Source organism: Staurois parvus, unplaced genomic scaffold (genome assembly GCF_062004578.1).
Source record: "Staurois parvus isolate SC_StPar_1 unplaced genomic scaffold, SC_StPar_1.0 ptg000416l, whole genome shotgun sequence".
Lineage (NCBI taxonomy): Eukaryota > Metazoa > Chordata > Amphibia > Anura > Ranidae > Staurois > Staurois parvus.
This window is the reverse complement of record NW_028318212.1, coordinates 84,102-106,515: the sequence shown is the minus strand read 5'-3', so window position 1 is coordinate 106,515 and position 22,414 is coordinate 84,102. Positions and strand designations below refer to the sequence as shown.

The 22,414-nt window shown below is 42.0% G+C and overlaps 1 protein-coding gene across 1 annotated transcript in view; it reads right to left on the bottom strand.

The window, feature by feature from the left end:
- LOC149454796 (zinc finger FYVE domain-containing protein 26-like) overlaps positions 1-22,414 on the bottom strand; it is a gene marked incomplete at both ends in the record, with an annotated part of 198,750 nt that overhangs the window by 120,455 nt on the left and 55,881 nt on the right. The gene's annotated exons all lie outside the window — the stretch shown is intronic.

The following is a 22,414-nucleotide window of genomic DNA, read 5'->3' as shown; positions in this document are numbered from 1 at the left end:
ATTCAAGATGTAAATGTTGGTGGGAAAAAGTTTAACTTTAACTAGTTGTAAACAAAGTGTTTTTACACAATGTATTCAAGCCACACCACGTGGGTAGACTTGAATACCCTTTTTCCCAGTTCTTTAATCATTAGCTTAATTTTTTATACAGCAATGACCTGACCAATCAAGAGGTCTGAGGAGTGGCTACATTTTCGATCATGCAGCACCATTCCGTCAGATACAGTTTTCTAATGTATCAATATCTTCAACTACCTACAGGTTACTTTCTGGTAACCAGTATATTATCATTCACAATGGGAATATCTATTGAATGGATACAAATATGAGGAATATCAGATGCCTATTTCACTTAGGACAAGGAACGCGCCTAACCTGCCTATGGTACCTTCCAATATACTGTATTTAAAGGTGTTCTTTTCCTTGCTAGTCGGTTATAAGCTCAGTAGTTAGGAAACACATTTAAGTTTTGACTCTGCAGGTAGGGATAGTCAGCCAAGAATGTGTATTCTGTTTTCTATGGGCTAAAACCATTTGACGATAGGGTAGCAAGGTCAGCCTGAGATTAGTCCGGACAGATGAGTCTGCCTAAAGGTTCTAATTAGTGGTGCACCAAGTGCACTTGGCCGAAAGCCAAAACCGAAACAAAAACGTGCAATTTTTAAAATGAATATATTTTTGGAAACAAATACACTTTTTTTTTTTAATCAAAAACACACAATATATACCCCAATATTTTTGTAAAATATGAAAGAGGATGTTACAGCGAGTAAATAGATACCAAACATGTCACGCTTTAAAATTGTTCACACTCGTGGAATGGAGTGAAACTGTGGTACTTAAAAATCTCCATGGGTGATGCTTTAAAATTTTCTACAGGTTAGTAGTGTAAAGTTACAGAGGTCGTCTAGTGCAAGAATTATTGCTCTGACGTTTGTGGCAATACCTCACGTGTGTGGTTTGAACACAATTTACATATGTGGGAATGGGCTATGTATGCGTTCACCACTACGTGCGAGCACAGGGGAACGGGGGCACTTTAAACTTTCTTTTGTTTTGTACTGTCCCTTTAAAAAAAAAATTTAATCACTTTTATTCTTATCACAAGGCATGCATGCATGCCTTGTGATAGAATTAGTGACAGGTCCTCTTTATGGAGAGATATGGGGTCAATAAGACCCCACATCTCTCCTCTGCAATGTAAAGCATTAGATCAAAAAAAAACATTGATCTAGTGCTGTAAAAAAAACAAACAAACAAAAAAAAAAGACCTGGAAGGGACATTACTGAGTGGAGGCCATGTTTCCTTCACTAATCTCTATGCCCAGCGCTGGGATCGTTCGATGGTTTCTCAGGGAAGGCTGACAACTACCGAGCGGCGGGCGGTGGCGGCAGTGTTTTTTTCGGCACCTGTATCAGTGCTTTTATTCATATTGGCCGACGGTCGATAGGGGTGTTCTCGGCCGGCACTAAAAACTGTATTTGAGCACCAAAACCACTATTTGATTTATGTTTAAATATTAAAAGTGCAGATTATTCATGTAACATTTACTAACTGAAATCCATCAGCCCCTAGCTGAAGCATACAGACAGTGTGCTTAGCTAAGAAAGCGCCCCCCCTTCTTTCCTCTAGTCTAGATGAAAGAAAGAAAAAATGCCCATGAAGACTCCTGGAACGTGTGAAATAATTTTGGCCCAGGTCAGAAACCAGGGAACAACTGATATATTAAAAAAGAAAAAAAAAATTAAAAGGATAAGTACAGCCAAAGCTTGTGTGTCTGTACTTCTCCTATGGATCACAGGAGGAACCGTATTCAGAAGACTAGCACCTGGCTCAGCCTGTCAGCAATTAGCTGAGAGTCTAAGCCAGCCACTCTCGCCCCTCCGGCGACTTCCGCAAGAAAGGGGTGTGCGGGAGGGATGGGCAGTGCAGAAGGCGGTGACTTATAGACCGGCAGGGAGAACTGGTTTTTCAGCAGTGTCTGATTGCTCAGTTCTTGGCCTTAGAGGTGGTCTGGTCCAATCCTGCATTTACCTACTGTAGGCAAGTATAATTTTAAAAAGTTTTGCTATTAGCGCTGCGCTATTTCAACTGATAATTGTGTGGTCATGCAATAGTGTAGCCAAATTAAATTTATGTCCTTTTTTCACACAAATAGAGCTTTCTTTTGGTGGTATTTGATCACCACTGGGTTTTTTTATTTTGTGAAAGATGAACAAAAAAAAAAACCGAAAAATTTTGAAGAAAAAAAAAAAAATGTTCTACTTTCAGTTACAAAAATATCCAATAAGCTCAAAGACCGTCAAATTTAGGCCAAAATGTATACTGCTACAGGTCTTTGGTGAAAAAATAAATCCCAATATGTGTATATAGATTGGCTTGAGTGAGTCTACAAACTATGGTATAGGTACTGGAATTTATGCAGCTTTTACTTTCTGACTGCCTATCACATTTCTTGAGGCGCTAAAATGCCAGGGCAGTACAAAGACCCCCCAAATGACCCCTTTTTGGAAAGTAGACACCCCAAGAAATTTGCTGAGAGGCATGTTGAATCCATGGAAGAATTATTTTTTTGCCACAATTTTTTTAAAAAATGACAATTTAATTAAAGTTGTGACTTAAACGATGTATTGCTCACATATGCCATGACTATATGTGGAATAACACCCCAAAACACATTCTGCTACTTCTGAGTATGAGGATACCACATGTGAGAGATTTTTTTGGCAGACTATCCACATACAGGCCCCCAAAATCCAATGACCACTTTCAGGCTTTCAAAGGGCATATTTCCTCATATCAATTCCTCATCACCTATCACACTTTCGGAGGCCCTAAAATGCCAGGATAATATAACCCCCCACAAATCACCCATTTTTGGAAAGTAGACAATCCAAGGAATTTCATTAGTGGCATGGTCAGTATTTTGTAGATATAATTTTTGTCACAGGGTTTTAAAAAAGAAAAGAAAAAATAGTTTGTTTCCTTTATTCATTTTCCAAAAAACTTGTGGCAACAAATGAGATCTGCAAAATACTCACCATGCCCCCTTTTACTATCCTGACATTTCAGGGCCATCACATCATCCATTTTTCTAACCACTTGAAGAACAAGCATTTTCTGACACTTTGTTTACATGAAAAACCTTTTTTTTTTTTTTTTTTACTAGAAAATTACTTTGAACCCCCAAACATTATATATTTTTGAAAGCAATGGCACTAGAGAATACAATGGTGGGTGTTGCAATTTTTCATGTCATAGTATTTGCGAGGCAATTTTACAAACGCTATGTTTTGGAAATAATACACTTTTTTGAATCTTAATGCACAAAAACACAATATATTGCCCAATTGCGTGATAAAGTATAAAAGATAATGGTATGCAGAATAAATAGATTCCAAACATGGCATGCTTTAAAATTGCAAATGCCCGTGCAACTGCGACAAATTCTGTACATTTTTAGTATCGATAGGAGATGCTTTAAAAGCCTTTACAGGTCATCACTTTATATTTATACAAGAGGTCTAGAGCTAGAATTACTACCCTCGATCTGATATTTGCGGTGATACCCCGTGTATGGTGCAATTTCTGTTGACATTGACATGGGACCGACGCTTGTGTTCGTCTTTGCACATGATCATGGAAAGGGGGGAGGGGCAGAGGTGAATTTTTGTTTTATCACTTTTATTGCTAACACAGGGAATGTAAATATCCCCTGTAATGGCAATAGGCAATGACAGGTATTCTTTTCTGAGAAATCTGGGGTCTATTAGACTCTAGATCTCCCCTCTGCCCTTAAAGCATCTGATCACACCAAGATCGGTGTGATAAGAGGTTACCCAATTTAAAAATGGCACTGTTAATATCTGGAGAAACGGAAATTATGAAATGCTCATAACTTCCAGTTCCTTAGACCATAGAGATAATCAGAGCCATTCTGGCTGTGGAAGGAGGCTTTGTTCAGAGCTGCTGTTCACCCACAGCAGGCGGTTGGGCAAGTGGTTAAAAAAAAAAAAAAGACCTTAAACTTTTTTTTTTAAATACTTTTATTAAAGTAGTGCAATGGTACCATTATTACTTTGGTGGGGGGGGTGATCAGGTTTGTTTTTGTTTTGTTTTGTTTACACTTTGCATTGCATGAGCACGGAAGATCATTGCAATGCAAAGATTGTTAAATATATTAGTGATCTGTGATTGACTAGAGCTGGTCACATAGTACAGGGTGCTGTGATTGGCCCCATGTATCATGTGAGCCAATCACAGCTCACCAACAAGAGAAGCAGAGCTGTTAAGAATCAGATTAATTCTGAATAGTTTTGCTAACATAGTGATCATGTGATCACATGATCCCGTTCACCGAGATCTTCATTCCGGTGTCGCAGGTATTACAGCCAGAGCAACGTACCTGTAAGTCACTAGCTGTAGCTGCCGCCCGTTCGCAATACATTGCGGGAGGGCGGCAAGTGGTTAAAATAATTACATTTTGTTGCTTTACAGCCTGAAATGAAGACAAAACACAGCTTTTTTGTTTCATCCAGCTGTATTTACAACTTGGCAACATCCAAGTGAAAGATATGTCAACATGTCATAAAAATAAAATTCAAAAGTAATCACCGAATAGGAAAAAGGTTCCCCTTTCCTAAAAATTACTTGTAAACTCAATCAGGTGTAGCTAATCATCTTCTCAATGGCACACAAAGCCATTTGGCTGTAATCTGCTGTGGTCATTTTGATTACCCCAGCATGGAAAGAGCTTTCCTGGAGCATTTTAGTCTCTAGTAATGCAACTGAAGCAAACAATTAGCTATGGGTGGCAAGGCCCTGTCAAAAGATATTCTAGATAAAAATTGTGGGCAGGCACAAGTCAGGAGATGGATACAAAAAAAATTTCAAAGGCTTTATCAATGCCTAGAAGCACAGTGTAGTCTATTATTAGGAAGTAGAAGATACAACACAGACCCTCCCTTTATCAGGATGTTGCTCCAAATTGGATGAAAGAGCCAGGCTACCAACAGGCCTACAGCAACTCTGAAGCAGTTGCAGAGTGGTCATTGTGTGCATGTGACAATATAAAAAATGATCCACAAATGTGGCTTGTATGGGAGGGTTGCAAGAAAAAAGCCACTCCCCAAGAAAGGCCACATGTGGTCATGACTGAGCTTTGCCAAAACGCAACTTGAAGATTCTGAGGCCACATGGAAAAAGGTGTTGAGGCCAAATAATTCAGTTGTAGTCTCATCTGACCATAATACTAAATGATGTGTCTGGCGGAAATCCAAAACAGATCCCCATCCAAATAACACCATTCCTATAGTAAAGCATGGAGGTGGTAATATCTGGCTATGGGGGTGTTTCTCTGCAGCAGGGACTGGAGTACTTGCCAGGATAAAAGAAAAAATGGATGGGGCAAATACCGTCAAATTCTTGAGGAAAATCTGCTGCCCTCTGACAGAAAGTTGTCAATGGGAATAAGGTTCACCTTCCAACATGACAATGACCCAAAGCACACAGCAAAACTAACTACACAGTAGTTGAAGGAAAAAAGTTGAATGTCCCTGCATGGCCTAGTTAAAGCACAGACTTAAACCCCATTAAAATTCTGTGGAATGATTTGAAGACTGCAGTCCACAGTCACCATCACAATTAAAATTAACTTGAGTAGTTCTGTATAGAAGAGCAGGCAAATATTGCAAAGTATAGATGTGCAAAGTTAGTAGAAGCATATCCTAACAGACAAAAGGCTGTTGGGAAGCCTCCAAGTCCACTCTGCGTGGTACTTTTATGTCTATTACTGGTGTCTTCCATAAAAATACCCAAGTGTATACTGAGAAACTTGAATCCACCATGTTACATGCAGAGGCCGATTATAATACTAACCCAACCTTGCACACTCATGTTGCTTGGTTGCATTGTCGCAGGGAATATGAGCTCTGTCTGCTGGACTTCACTGAGAAAAAAATTTTTATATACTTCCCAAAAAATGTTTGAACAGGGCAGTAAGTCTGGGCGTTTGTTGGCCTGTTTGACACACCCAGAAAATACTCCTCCATTTCTAGGATACGTGTCTCTGAAGACACTATTGGAGGATGCCCCTTGTGAAATGCGGGAAGCTTTCATGTCCTTCTTTACCCAGTTACATACTTCTACTGTGCAGTATACGAATTACCTTTTCCCCACACACTTAGCTGGTGTGTCCCTTCCCTCCTTATCCAAAAAGTGTAGCTCTGACCTGGATGCCCCCACAGAAGAGACTGAGCTAGCAATAGCACAGATGCCCTCCCACAAAACACCTGGACTGGATGAGTTCCCCACTGAGTGGAATAGTATATCTAAACATTTGTTAAGTCCCCATATTTTGCGCACCTCCACTGCAGCCTTGGACGAGGGCATTCTTCCTCCCTCTATGAGGGAGGCTTGGATTGTCCTCATCCTTAAACCATGCAAAGACACACTGGACTGTGACTCATAGACCTATTTTATTGATTAATGTAGATGTGAAGATCTTCGTGAAGGTGCTTGCCAACCGTTTGAACAAGGTTGTCTCTTCCCTGGTACAAAGCGATCAGGGAGGATTCATCCCAGACTGCTCTACAAAATGAATATCCATAGGCTTTCAAAATCTGCAATATCCCCATGGGCACTCCAATACCCAGGTCATAGTCTCTTTGGATACTTGTAAGGCCTTGGATAGTGTGGAGTGGCCTTATTTATTTAAAGTGTTACACGTTTATGGACTTGGTCCGTGGATGATAGCTTGGATACAGCTTATATCGGCCCAGTTGCCAGAGTGCAGCTGAATAGCTATTTCAACTACCTTTTCCATTTCATGAGGGACACGTCAAGGATGCCCCCTGTCCCCACTACTATTCACTAGCTGTCCATATAAGGTCCACAACCTCTATACGTGGTCTTCGAATTGGCACCATAGAGGAACGAATTTCCTTGTATGCTGATGACACTCATATACTTAGCCGATCCCTCTGCCTCCCTGTGCTATCTGTTGCAGGAGATGGGAGAACTTTGGAGTGTTCTCTGGACTAAATCCAGTCCATTTTCGCTGGACTCAAACAAGATGGGTGATTCGTCAGAGCTCCCAAATCCAGTGTTTCACTCCTTTCACTACTTGGGAGTAGTGGGGCAACTGCCCTTGAACGCCTAAATAGTGAATAATTTATGCCCCATTATCACTCACCTGCAGCAGCATACCAAACAATGGATGGATCTACCATTAGATCTTATGGGTAGAGTTAATTTGCTGAAAATTATTTTCCTTCTGAAACATCTGTATGTGATGGCCAATTCTCCCTGTCAAAGACTAGTCTCCTTTTAAGCAAATTGATTCTATTTGCACAGGAGTCTTATAGAATCCTTATGCCCCTAAAATGGCTCTAGATATTTTGAAATTGCCTTCTCATTTAGCAGGCTTGGGGTTTCCCAATTTCTATTTATTTTATTTAGCCTCTCAGTGTAGGTGCATGACCGGTTGCAACCCTCCTCAGCGAATGCCTGTACCATTACTGAAGCAGCTATAGTCTCCTCCTTTGAATCTCTGCATAATATTGTATACCGGAGGCAGATGCCCACTTTTCCGGGAATGACCATGTTACATACCATTTTCTCTCCGTTACTATAGTGACCAGTTTCTGTAAAGCTGGATGGACTGCCTCACCCAATAATCCTACTGTGAATGAACTATTTATGATCCCAGATCCACAACACTGGATTTCTAGGGGCATCAAATACCTTTTGCAACTTATATACTGAGCGGGGCCTTAAGCCTTTTGTCCAGTTGACAGACAAATTTAAATATTTCTTCCTACTTCACATTCTTTTATTACCAACTCCGCCATGCACAATTTGGCTCTCATCTGCCTCCATTATCTTTGACCCCATTGAAGAAACTACTGAGAATTCCTGACACCACTAAATTAATCTCTGAATATTACTCTGCCCTAATGGCTGACTCGAATCCTGGGTTTGCTGCTGCACAAAATCGGTGGTCTGCATTAGATATTCAATTTACTGATGAGAACTGGACTGAATTTGTTGAAACCTACAAGAGCTCAGTGATTTCCTCGAAAGAAAATTAAACAAATAAAGGCATTTCATCATAGCCACCTCATCCCCTCTAGGATGTGTAAGGTGGGCCTACGCTCCACATCTGACTCTTTTAGGGAAGCTTCTGACTTTATACACTGTTTTTGGTCCTGTCCTATAGTCCATACGTTTTGGACAGAAGTTGATAAATTCCTATCCACTGTACTGGGTTTACCTAATATATTGCATCCTCAAAATTACCTGTAAGATATATTTGGTGTATTATCTGCTCCTACACGTGTCAAACGTTTAATACGTATACATTACTTTTTTTGCTAAGAAAACCACCCTTTTAACCTGGAATTGAACAACTCCTCTTACTCTTGCCACTTACATTATTAAAATGATAGTTTACCTCTGTACAAACTCACCTTTGAACTATGAAAGAAACCCCATCTCTTTGATAAAGTATGGCATATATGGGTGTCTAGCCTCCTTACTCTGCAAGCTTCAGATCCAGGATATTAAACTGGTCCCTCTTATCTCTTATTGCATCCGGTATGATCCGGAGTGATGCTCTTCGATCAGCAATTGTCCCCTATATCTATATATAGACAATGCTTACTATATACTGTCACTTTCTTCACCATCATTGTATATTATAGAGACATGGAGACACAGATTGGTTAAATAATGTAAATGAAAAAAAAGACTAAAAGGCTGTAGTTAAAGCAAAAGGTAGTTCAACAAAATACTGACAAAAGGAGATCTTTTTTCCAACTTCGTTATTCTGCTTTTTTTTTTTTTGTTTGTTTTCCTGATATGTTGGTGTTATAGCTTTCATTTGGATGTTAGAAGTTGCACAGCTGGATAAAAAAAAACAAACTATGTCTTCATTTCAGGCTACAAAGCAACAAATGTGATTTTAAAGGGGGGGGGGGGGTTCTATACCTACTGTCTATTTACTAATGCTAGCAGTATAAGGATTAAAAATATTAAAAGAATAAGTTCACCTATTGTAACATGTTATACCCGGTATTCAGGGTGTAACATGTTACTAAATAGGCACCCCCCCCCCACAGCCTCCCGAGGCCCTGTTCAGCACGTATGCGCAGGGAAACTTACCAACTTCCCTGGTAGCAGTGCGCAGGGAAACTTACCAACTTCCCTGGTAGCAGTACGCAGGAAACACAAAAAAGTGCTTAGATGGCCAGGAAAACCAGGTGCACGCGCATATGTGCCTGCAGGCCTCTCTCAGGACCCAAGTCTTGCAGCACACCTGCACACGTACACAGAGTGGGGAGACCATTTTGCCTTTGCAAGACACATGAAGTGCTGCTTTATAGCACAAAAAAGTACTTTGTTAAAAAAAAAAAAAAGTCAATTTGTCCCAAGCAGTTGATTGTATTAAACTGTGCTGCTGTCATTCCTGGTTAATTTGTACATTTGCCATATTGTGTAATTTCCCGGTCCCCCTACGTGGGCGAACTTGGAGCTTATTATACTTTGAAAACTAAAAAATACTGAAAAGAAAAAAAAAAAAAATGTCCATTTGTAGGAGAGGAAGGAAGAGGAAACAGGCCAGCACAACATGACAGTCAAAAGGAAGGCTTTAACCACTTGCCCTCTAGAGGATATACCCCCCCTTAATGACCAGGCCTCTTTTTGCTACTCGGCGCTGCACTAATTCAACTGATAATTGCGCGAATATGCAATGCTGTACCCAAACTAAATTTACGTCCTTTTTTTCACACAAATAGAGCTTTCTTCCAGTGGTATTTGATCACCTGTGCGTTTTTTATTTTTCGCGCTGTAAACAAAAAAAGACTGAAAATTTTGAAAACAAATACATATTTTTTACTTTCCGCTATAAAAAATGTATAGTAAAACGCAAAGTTAATTATAAGATTTAGACCAAAATGTATTCTGCTACATGGTTTTGGTAAAAAAAATCCCAATAAGTGTATATTGATTGCTTTGTGTGAAAGTTATAGCTTCTACAAACTATGGTATAGATAATGGAATTTACGCCATTTTTTTTGCTATACAGAGCTGCACTAGTTTGACAATTGCGCGGTCATGCAACATGGTATATAAATGAAATTTATGTCCTTTTTTTCCCACACAGATAGTGCTTTCTTTTGGTGGTATTTGATCACCTGTGTGCTTTTTATTTTTGGCGCGATACAAAAAAAAAAAAATTTAAATTATTTTTTTTTTAAAAAACAATATTTTCTCATTTCTGTCATAAAAATATCCAAAAGAACTAAAATGTTGTCATAAATTTAGTCCAAAATGTATTCTGCTACATGTTTTTGTTAAAAAAAATCCCAATAAGTGTATATTGATTGCTTTGTGTAAAAGTTATAGCGTCTACAAACTATGGTATAGATAATGGAAGTCTCACAGCTTTTACTTTGACTGCTCATCACATTTCTTGAGGTGCTAAAATACCAAGTTAGTACAAACACCCCCAAATGACCCCTTTTCGGAAAGTAGATACCCTAAGCTATCTGCTGAGAGGCATATTGAGTCCATGGAAGATTTTTTTTTTTCCCACAAGTTTTTGGAAAATGACAAAAACATTTTTCTTTTTTACACAAAGTGGTCATTTAAATGATATATTTCTCGTACAGGCCATGGGTATATGTGGAATTACACCCTAAAATGCATTCTGCTACTACCACCGAGAATAGGGATACCACATTTGTGAGACTTTTTAGGAGCCTAGCGACATACAGGCCCCCAAAATCCTGAAATCCAATGATCACTTTGAAAGCCTGAAGGTGCGCAACTTCCTCATTTCAGTTCTTCACTACCTATCGCAGTTTCGAAGTCCCTGAAATGCCAGTATAGCACCAAATCCCCCAAATGACGCCTTTTTGGAAAGTAGACACCCTAAGGAATTTAAACAGAGGCATCGTGAGTACCGTATTTTTAGCTCCATAAGACGCACTCCCCCCCCCCCCCCCCAAAAAAAAGGGGGGAAAATGTCAGTGCGTCTTATGGAGCAAATATGGAGCGGCCGGTCCGGTATTTCTGCAGGCTCTCCTCAGCAGCAGGTCCTTACCTGTTCCTCGGTCCAGCACTGTGCAGTCTTCTCGCGCTGGTAACTTTAGTGTGGGCACTCGGCTGTGACAGCCGGGTGTCCACTGCACATGCACGAGAAGCGTTGTGCTTTGTGAATGGTCCGGCGTCTTTTGGAACACATGACAGGTCCCAGAAGACGCCGGGCCATTCACAAAGAGCAGCACTTCTCGCGCACGTGCAGTGGACACCCAGCACAGCCAGGTGCCCGCATTAAAGAGGATAGCTCCACGGAAGTGGGAGCGGGTACCTGTCAAATTCAGGTACCCGCTCCCCCTCCCCAAAGGTCCGCAGTCTCTGCTCCTCCCCTGTTCTGGGTCCGCAGTCTCTGGTCCTCCCCTGTACTGGGTCCGCAGTCTCTGGTCCTCCCCTGTACTGGGTCCGCAGTCTCTGGTCCTCCCCTGTACTGGGTCCGCAGTCTCTGGTCCTCCCCTGTACTGGGTCCGCAGTCTCTGGTCCTCCCCTGTACTGGGTCCGCAGTCTCTGGTCCTCCCCTGTACTGGGTCCGCAGTCTCTGGTTCTTGTTTTTATCCTGCTAAAACCTAGGTGCGGATTATGGTCAGGTGCGTCTTATGGAGCGAAAAATACCGTATTTTGCAGATCTTATTTTTTCTCACAAGGTTTTGAAATATAAAAAAAAAAAAAAAAAGAAAAAAATATGTTGTTTTTTTCCTTCATTTTCCAAAACTTGTGGCAACAAACAAGATCTGCAAAATACTCAACATGCTTCTTATCAAATTCCTTGGGGTGTCTACTTTCCAAAAAGTGGTCATTTGGGGGGTTTGGTGCTATCCTGACATTTCAGGGACTCCGAAACTGTGATAGGTAGTCAGGAAGTGTAATGAGGAAATAAAGCCCTTTAAAAGCCTGAAGGTGCTTATTGGATTTTGGGGTCCTGTACTTGGCTAGACTGCCAAAACGGCTCTCAAATGTGGTACTCCCATACTCGGGAGACATAGCAGAATGTATTTTGGGGAGTAATTCCACATATACCCATGGCATGTGTGAGCAATAAATCATTTAAGTGACAATTTTGTGTAAAAAAAAAAAACCACAATTGTAATTTTCCAAAAACTTGTGATAAAAAAAATAAAAATAATTCTTCTATTGATTCAACATGCCTCAACAAATAGTTTGGGGTGTCTACTTTCCAAAAATGGGTCATTTTGTGGGGTGGGGGCATTTTATGCCCAGCATTAGAAGATTATGCCACACATCATTCACTCTTCTAACCACCTGAAGACCAAGCCTTTTCTGACACTTTTTGTTCACATGAACAAAAAAAATCAATATTTATTGCTAGGAAATTAATTTAAACCCCAAACATTATATACCGTATTTTCTGGCGTATAAGACGACTTTTCAACCCCTGAAAATCTTCTGAAAAGTCGGGGGTCGTCTTATACGCCGGTGCGAGCCAGTGTCAGGGCGGCACTTTTTCGAGGGGCGGCGCGGCGCCGCCCCCCCCTCCTCCTCCAACGGACACTAAGTACAGGGGTGGGCAGAGGGGCTGCTGTACCTTACCTGGCTCCGGTCCCACGACGATCTGGTCCAGGAAGCGTGGCTGCTCCTTCTTTCAGTTCGGCCGCTCGATGGTCACGCGGCCACTCGGCTCCGCCTCCTCACCGATGATTGGGCGCCAGCACTGGAAAGGCACACAGGCGACCAATCACCGGCGAGGAGGCGGAGCCGAGCGGCCCCGCGAAAATCGAGCGTCAGAACTGGAAGAAGGAGCAGCCGCTCCTCTCCCCCACTGACACTAACGATGGGGCACTATTCCTCCTCCCCACTGACACCAATGATGGGGCACTATTCCTCCTCCCCACTGACACCAATGATGGGGCACTATTCCTCCTCCCCACTGACACCAATGATGGGGCGCAATTCTTGCCACTGACACCAATGATGGGGCGCAATTCTTGCCACTGACACCAATGATGGGGCGCAATTCCTCCCACTGACACCAATGATGGGGCACTATTCCTCCCACTGACACCAATGATGGAGCACTATTCCTCCCACTGACACCAATGATGGGACACTATTCCTCCCACTGACACTAATGATGGGACACTATTCTTCCCACTGACACCAATGATGGGACACTATTCCTCCCACTGACTAATGATGGGGCACTATTCCTCACACACTGACACTAATGATGGGGCACCATCATTGGTGTCAGTGGGAGGAATAGTGTCCCATCATTGGTATCAGTGGGAGGAATAGTGCCCCATCATTGGTGTCAGTGGGAGGAGTAGTGCCTCATCATTGGTGTCAGTGGGAGGAATAGCACCCCATCATTGGTATCAGTGGGAGGAATAGTGTCCCATCATTGGTGTCAGTGGGAGGAATAGTGCCCCATCATTGGTATCAGTGGGAGGAATAGTGCCCCATCATTGGTATCAGTGGGAGGAATAGTGCCCCATCATTGGTGTCAGTGGGAGGAATAGTGCCCCATCATTGGTGTCAGTAGGAGGAATAGTGCCCCATCATTGGTGTCAGTGGGAAAAGCAGTGCCTCATCATTGGTGTCAGTGGGAGGAATAGCACCCCATCATTGGAATACCATACTGAAATAGCATACCATATTGAAATCAAATCTGATGTTTTTTCATTTTTATTTGGTGTGCGTTGGAAGAGGGGTAGTCTTATACGGCGAGTATAGCTCAAACCCTATATTTTAACAGGAAAAGTAGGGGGTTGTCTTATACGCCCAGTCGTCTTATACGCCGGAAAATACGGTATATATTTTTAAAGCAAACACCCTAGTGAATAAAATGGTGGGTGCTGCAATTTTTTATGTCACATAGTACTCGCACAATTTTTTTTAAATATTCACTTTTTTTACTTTTAATGCACAAAAACACAATATATTGGCCAATTATTTGGTAAGATATAAAAGATGATGGTATACCAAGTAAATAGATACCAAACATGACATGCTTTAAAACTACGCATGCCTCGTGCAATGGCGGCAAACTGCATATGTTTTTAATATCCATAGGATCCAACATTTTAAAAGCCTTTACCATTTTAGATTTACAGAGGAGGTCTAGTTTTAGAATTACTTTTTCCATACTGGCACAGGGTCAACGCTCATGAATGCAGGTGCGCGGGGGGGGGGGGGGCGAGGGTACTTTTTTTTTTTTTTTTAAAGATATTTTGATTTTTTTAATTATTTTTACACTGTCCCTTTAATTTTTTTTTTTTTTAATCACTTTTAATGCTATCTCAGGGAATGCAAATATCCCCTATAACTTCAATGGGCATGGTCATATATTCTTTTTCAAGAAATCTGGGGTCCATCAGACATTACATTATCTAATCAAACCAAGATCAGTGTGATCAGATGCTTTCCCAATTTACAAATGGCGCTGATTATATCCTGCGAAACTGAAGTGATGAAATGTTCGTAGCTTCTGATTTCTTAGGCTATAGAGATGACTGGCACCATTCTGATCTGCAATCAGCTCTATGGTCAGCTGGCAGAAACACCGGCTGCATTCTCAGGTTCTTCCAAAGGCTCGGGACTGCCCGAGAAGGCCGTGGAAGGCAGCGGGGGAGGGAGGTATTGTCTCCCGATGCATGTAAAAGCAATCCTGCAGCCACTAGGATTGCTTTTACATGAAAGCCGATCGCCAGCTGAAAAAAACAATACCAGGATGAAGCCTGCAGCTGTAGGCATCATCCTGGTATAACCAAAGTCTAGTGATGCACCAGTATGTCGCTGGTCCTTGTTGGGTATATATGCCATGTTCTATTTTTTGTATGCAGCCTGTGGACTGAATGAAAAAAAAAAAAAAAGAGGAAATCTCTGCCAAAAAAAAAGAATGTGTTGTATGCCCACCATTAAAATATACCGCCCTGCATCCACACACTTCTAATGGTGGGCACACATTAGGTCACACGGTGCCACATGCGCCAGTTCCAAGATTGTGCACGTCTAAATAGTGGCACGCTTGAATAAAAATTGTCCACGTATAAGTGGTACCCCATACTGAAAAAGGATGACACCAAGTCCCAAACTATCTTGCCACTGCTCCCCATGTTGTCTGGGCATCCGGGGGGCTCCTCGTGACTATCTTTTCCCTCGTAAATCCAAAACTTATAAGTATATCCTGTTGTCCTCTCACAGGTCTTCTACATCTTGACCCCATATCTCGCACGCTTGCAGGGGAGAAATTGTTTGAATGCAGGGCGGCCAGAAAATCTAAGGAGGGACTCATCAACACAGATTTTTTGCTGGGGAGTATAGACTTCTGCAAATTTTTGGTAACGGTGATTTACGAGGGGCTGAATTTTGTGGAGCGGATCAAATTCAGGGTCACCCCGAGGACAACAGAGTGTATTGTTGTTGAAATGCATAAAAAAAAATTATACTCTTATATCTATGCCTGGTCATGGCAGCAGAGAACATGGACATATGATAAATCAATACAACCGCAATTAATTTTTTTTTAGTAATACCCATGTTGAGGGTTAGGCCCAAAAAAAATCCACAATCAATGCATACAGATCTTCCGTGAAAAACAGCTCCAAACAAATCATGGGGAGGAGTTAAATTTGCTATTTCCACCTGAATTCCGGGTTGGGCAGTGAATGGGGGGGGGAAGTGCGGGTGCTGCAGAATTTGTGGGCTGCCAATCTGGATTTGCAAGCACATCTGGAAGGATACTTAGGGCTCTACGGGCCTGTGTGTGAATTCTTGGTGGTTGCGGGACAATACTTGTGTTTGCCACCGCTCCAGCTTGTACTGCACTTATGGGACTCGCCACATCGCCAAGTCATACTGCAGTACTGGTATTATTATTATACAGGACTTATATAGCGCCAACAGTTTGCTCAGTGCTTTACAATATAACGGGAGACAATACAGCAACAATACAGTTCAATAGAAGAGGGTTAGGAGGGCCTGATCCTGGGAGATTTCAATCTAAGAGGTATGTCAAAGACCAGGATGTATTAGGTCGCTGTTGCTCGCCAGTTCGCCAAAACGTAGCGCGGCACTAGTACTGGCACTCTGCTGCATATGAGAGTCATCAACATTTACCGGCAAGTGCTAAACAGAGATGAGGCCTGATTCTGCCTACACTGCGGTTTTGTGTGCAATGTATCAAGTGACAGTGAGCTACTGACACTGCACTTGCTGGGGGAGAAGGGGGGGTAAGCGTAGGGGCTAAATGTAGGTGCTGGCAGGTGCCGGGGCTGATCCCGATAACTCTGCATTTTTTGGGATGCTATACTAATGTGAGCGTTGGTATAGTGCTGAACGGATCAAAGATATTGATCCGTTCAGACACTATACTAGCAACGGAGGTTGTGTATGGCAATCAGGGGGTTAAATGTGATTACTGGTGTACTGATGGGCAATCTGACGCTATTTGGGAGGGGCATGAAAACCACGGGAGCGCAAATGTGATTTTCCGCACCTGTGCTGCCCTGTAGCAGTATTTCTACTATAGGGTAGTAAGGTAGCGGTTACATAAGCGGTTTGTGTTACGGTGCTGCGTTACTTTGACAATTGCCCGGTCATGCAACACTGCACCTAAATTAAATTTACATCCTTTTTTCCCCATTAATTGGGCTCTCTTTTTGTGGTATTTCATCGCCTGTGTGTTTTTTATTTTTTGCGTGTAAATTAATTGGTTTACATGAAAGTTATAGTGTTTAAAAATGGCAGTATAGATACTGGATTTTTATTTATTTTATGCTAATAATAGTGGCGATCAGCGACTTATGGCGGGACTGCTGTGGACATTCTGACACTGGGGGGTGACTGACATCCCCAGTGACACCAATACAGTGATCAGTGCAAAAAAAAAAAAAAAAAAACCTCTGACACTGTACTAATGGCATTGGGGAGGAAGGGATTAACTTTTGGAGACAATCAAAAGGGTTAACTGTGTGAGGGGAGTGTTTTACTAGGGGGCGGGGGTGTGTACCTCTGTGTTACACACTGTTCCGGAAGGCTGTGATCAGCAATCCCGGAACAGTGGGCTGAAGCTGACAGGGAGGAAGAGCACCACTGAAAACAATGCAGCCTTCCTCCCTGTCTGTGTTTGCTAGCAATCGCCGAGCTCCGGCGGGTAATCATCGGCCGGGACCCGGTGATTGACACCCACGGCTGCTATCGGTGCCGCGGGTAGGGCAGGTGCACGCCCCCTACCCTGGAATGCAGGATCACGTTTATATACGTGATCCTGCGCACAGGGGCCGCCTTGTAGCAATACATGTACTGCGGGCTGTCCCCTAGTGGTTAATTGCTTAGGCCCTATGTTGAAGTGGTATTAAACTTTGCCCCAAGAAAAAAACAAAAACACATTCTCCCTGCAAGGTGATATCATGTGCTAGTATGCAACATATACTAGCACATTATGAGGGACCTTAAAACAAAGTCCTCCAAGAGCACGACGTCACCGCTGGCAGGGCTTCCATCTTCACTGGTCTTCTTTCTGGGTTCGTGTGCTCCAGCCGGTTAAATGGCCCAGCTGTGATGACATCACTCACGCGCATGAGCATGGAAGCCAGGGCCGCGGCACAGTGCTCTGAAGGGACGGCAAGTGTGCTGGGCACATCACTGGCTGCAAAAATCGCGAATATCATCTAAACTTTGCACATTTATGAGACGTTCCTTGTACCTACAGGTAAGCTTTATTATACAAGTGAGCTTACGATTTTTATCTGTGCACTGGATTTATATATTTTAATATTGCCTTCTATATACAGTTGTGTTCAAAATAAATAGCAGTCAGATATCACTAACCTGATCAATCACTGTTTTTGGAAGAAATTATATTTCTACATGGCAAATAATTTACTACAGAAAAAGTATGTTAACCCCTTGGAATTACGTGGAGTTTTGCATGAATTGGGCATACAATGTGCTCTGAACGTCATCTAAGTCACAACAATAGAAGAACACAGTCTGCTGAACATAATACTACACAAACATTAGATGTTGCCATGGTTTCATTGCACATAACATGTAAACATTCACAGTGCAGGGAGGAAAAAGTATGTGAGGCCCTAGCTTAATGACTTCTCCCAGAGCTAATTGGAGCCAGGAGTGAGCCAACCTTGACTCCAATCAGTGTGATGATATTGGATGTGTTGCTGACAGCTGTCCTGCCCTGAAAAAACACACACCTGTTTTGGTTTTACTGGTTTCAAGAAGCACTGTCTGATATGAACCATGCCTCGCAGAAAAGAGCTCTCAGAAGACCTACGATCAAGAATTGTTGACTTGCATGAAGCTGGAAAGGGTTACAAAAGTATCTCCAAAAGCCTTGATGTTCATGTGTCCACGGTAAGACAGACTGTCTACAAATGGAGAAAGTTTAGCACTGTTGCTACTCTCCCTAGGCGTGGTCGTCCTGTAAAAATGACTGCAAGAGCACAGCGCAGAATGCTGCATGAGGTAAAGAAGAATCCCAGAGTGTCAGCTAAAGACCTACAGAAATCTCTGGCACATGCTAACATTTTTGTTGACACATCTACAATAAGGAAAACATTAAACAAGAATAGAATACATGGAAGGACACCACGAGGAAGCCATTGCTGTCCAAAAAGAATATTGCAGCACGTTTGAAGTTTGCAAAAGAGCACCTGGATGTTCCACAGCACTACTGGCAAAATATACTGTGGACAGATGAAACCAAGATTGAGTTGTCTGGGAAGAACACACAACACTATGTGTGGAGAAGAAAAGGCACAGCACACCAACATCAAAACCTCATCCCCACTGTAAAACATGGCGGAGGGAGCATCATGGTTTGGGGCTGCTTTGCTGCCTCAGGGCCTGGACAGATTGTTGTCATTGATGGGAAAATGAATTCCAGAGTTTATCAAGACATTTTGCAGGAAAACGTAGGACCATCTGTCCGCCAACTGAAGCTCCGCAGAGGATGGGTGATGCAACAGGACAATGACCCAAAGCATACAAGTAATTCAACAAAACAATGGCTGCAACAGCACAGAATACGCCTTCTGGAGTGGCCCAGTCAGAGTCTTGACCTCAACCCGATTGAAATGCTGTGGCATGACCTTAAGAGAGTGATTCACACCAGACTAGTGTAGTATTATGTTCAACAGACTGTGTTCTTCTATTGTTGTGACTTAGATGACGTTCAGAGCACATTTTATGCCCAATTCATGCAAAACTCCACGTAATCCCAAGGGGTTCACATACTTTTTCTTGCAACTGTAGCAGGTGTAGTAGAGTAATAGAAATCCAACAGACCCAACAGTCATGACATGCATGCTGCTGATTCTGTGTAATTGAATCACTAATTGAAAGGGGCATGTTCAAAATAATAGCAGTGTGGAGTTCTATTAGTGAGGTCATTCATTCTTTGAAAAACAGGTAGCAATTATTGCCGTTATTTAAGCAAGGAAGGCAGCAAATGTTGTATATGCTGGTTACAGTGCATTTCTCGCTGAAATTCTGAGGAAAATGGGTTGTTCCAGACATTGTTCAGAAGAACAGTGTAACTTGATTAAAACATTGATTGGAGAAGGGAAAACATATAAAGAAGTGCAGAAAATGATAGGCTGCTCAGCTAAAATGATTGCAAATGCTTTAAAATGGCAAACAAAACCTGAAAGATGTGGAAGACAGCGAAAAACTACCATTCGAATGGATAGAAGAATGCCAAAATGGCAAGGATTCAGCCAACAATCAGCTCCAAGAAGATCAAAGGTCTAAAGTTACCTGTGAGTACTGTTACAATTAGAAGACGCCTATGTGAAGCCAAGCTATCTGCAAGAAGCCCCCGCAAAGTCCCACTGTTGAAAAAAAGACATGTGCTGAAGAGGTTACAATTTGCCAAAGAACACATTGACTGGCCTAAAGAGAAATGGCGCAACATTTTGTGGACTGATGAAAGTAAGATTGTTCTTTTTGGGTCTAGTGGCCGGAGACAGTTTGTCAGACAACCCCCAAACACTGAATTCAAGCCACAGTACACTGTGAAGACAGAAGCATGGTTGCACAAGCATCATGCTATGGGGATGTTTCTCATACTACGGTGTTGGGCCTATTTATCGCATACCAGGGATCATGGATCAGTTTGAATACATCATAATACTTGAAGAGGTCATGCTGCCTTATGCTGAAGAGGAAATGCCCTTGAAATGGGTGTTCCAACAAAACAACGACCCCAAACACACCAGTAAATGTGCAACATCTTGTTTCAGACCAACAAGATTGACGTTATGGAGTGGCCAGCCCAATCCCCGGATCTTAATCCAATAGAAAACTTGTGGGGTGACATCAAAAGTGCAGTTTCTGAGGCAAAACCAAGAAATAGAGAAGAACTGTGGAATGTAGTCCAATCATCCTGGGCTGGAATACCTGTTCCCAGGTGCCAGAAGTTGGTTGACTCCATGCAACACAGATGTACAGCAGTTCTCAGAAACAGTGGTTATACAACTAAATATTAATTACGTGATTCAAAGGAAAGCAAAATCTTCAAACATTGTTCAGTTTATATAGTGAATGTTTGAGTTTGTAAAGAAGAATACAAACACTGCTATTTTTTTTGAACAGTCTAATATTCACTTTTCTTAAATTTTTTGAGAGGAACACCACAAATTTGATATATTTTTCTTCATGTTTTGATTTGGAATAGAATGTGCAGTGTCCCCAATGCATTTTTGTGTATGGAAATAAAAGCTATTAGAAGGATTTTGAGCTTCATTCACTTTTTTGAACGTGTGTGTGTGAGTGTGATACGTTTTTTTTTTTATGATTACTGATCAACAATAAATCTTATTTATTAAAGTACTACACTATACAAATTTTTCATATATGGCTTGGCTTTGAGCCAATTGCTCTTGGAGACCCCCAGAGGAAGCAAAGCTGCACAATAGACTGGTGTCCGGATGTAGGTAGGATCCTTACTCCTGGCTAGCTGGCTGATCTACTTAAAGGGGACCTCACGGATATTTGATGGTTTAATGCACATAATCTATGTGCTTCTGGTGAGTGCGCATTTTATAAATAGATGCACGGAGACACATCACAAGGAATAAATACTATCTATGAAGTTGGAATTCACCACTTGAGATCGCTGACCTTCCTGAGTCAAGCCTGCACATTTTATCACGCATATTAAGACTGTTTATTCATATTTATTTTGGGTGCAATACATGAGCACCGTGTACACTTGATTGTTTAGTAATTATATTTATCGATTTAAATATTGGTAATTTTTTAGCGCTGCACTTTATATTTATTCTGACTGGGTTTTAGGATATCCTATGTTAGAAATAATATATATTAAACATACAGCAGCAATTGCACTATCAGTTTTATTAAACATCTGAGCGCTCGCTTTACACACTTTTATTATCGCTTTAACCACTAGCCTACAGGGCACTTCTACCCCCTTCCTGCCCATGCCAATTTCCAGCACTGTCACAGTTTGAATGACAATTGCGCGGTCATGCAACACTGTACCCATATGAAATCTTTATTTTTTTTTGTAACAGATAGAGCTTTATTTTGGTCGTATTTAATCACCTCTGGGTTTTTTATTTTTTCTTAAACCAAAAACCACTGAAATTTATAATAAATAAATAAATAAAAAAAACAAAACAAAAAAAACAAACACATTTCTTCGTTTTTGTTATAAAATTTTGTAAATAAGTGATTTTTTTCCTTCACTGATGTGCGCTAATGAGGCTGTAGTGATGGGCACTGATAAGCTGCACTGATGGACACTGATAGGAGGCACTGGTAGGTGGCACTGATGGGCATTGACAGGCATCACTGTTGGGCACTGAAAGGAAGCATTCATATATGGCACTGACTGACACTGATAGGCGGCACTGATGGGTGACACTGAAAAGGCAGCTCAGATGGGCACTGATATGTAGCATTGATGTGCACAGGTAGGTGGCATGATGAGCACTGATGGACACTGACAGGTGACACTGCTGGGGCTACACTGATCATCAGGGCACACTGATCATCAGTGCCTTGATGATCAGTGTACATGTCCCCTCCAAAGATTACCGGCTCTCCTCTCCTCACGAGCTGTCAGCATGACAGCTCGTGAGGAGAGAAATGGCGATAGCTGGCATTTCCCTGTTTACATACGATCAGCTGTGATTGGACACAGCTGATCACATGACCAAGCCAACATCTTCGGCTCTTTCCGTGGATCGGTGATCCGCTGTGTCCGAAGGACACTGCGCACCGCCGATCTGCGTGCACCCGGAGCCGCGCATGCGCGGTGAGAATGGGAGGATGTCATAGGACGTCCTCCCAGAACGAGAGAACGGC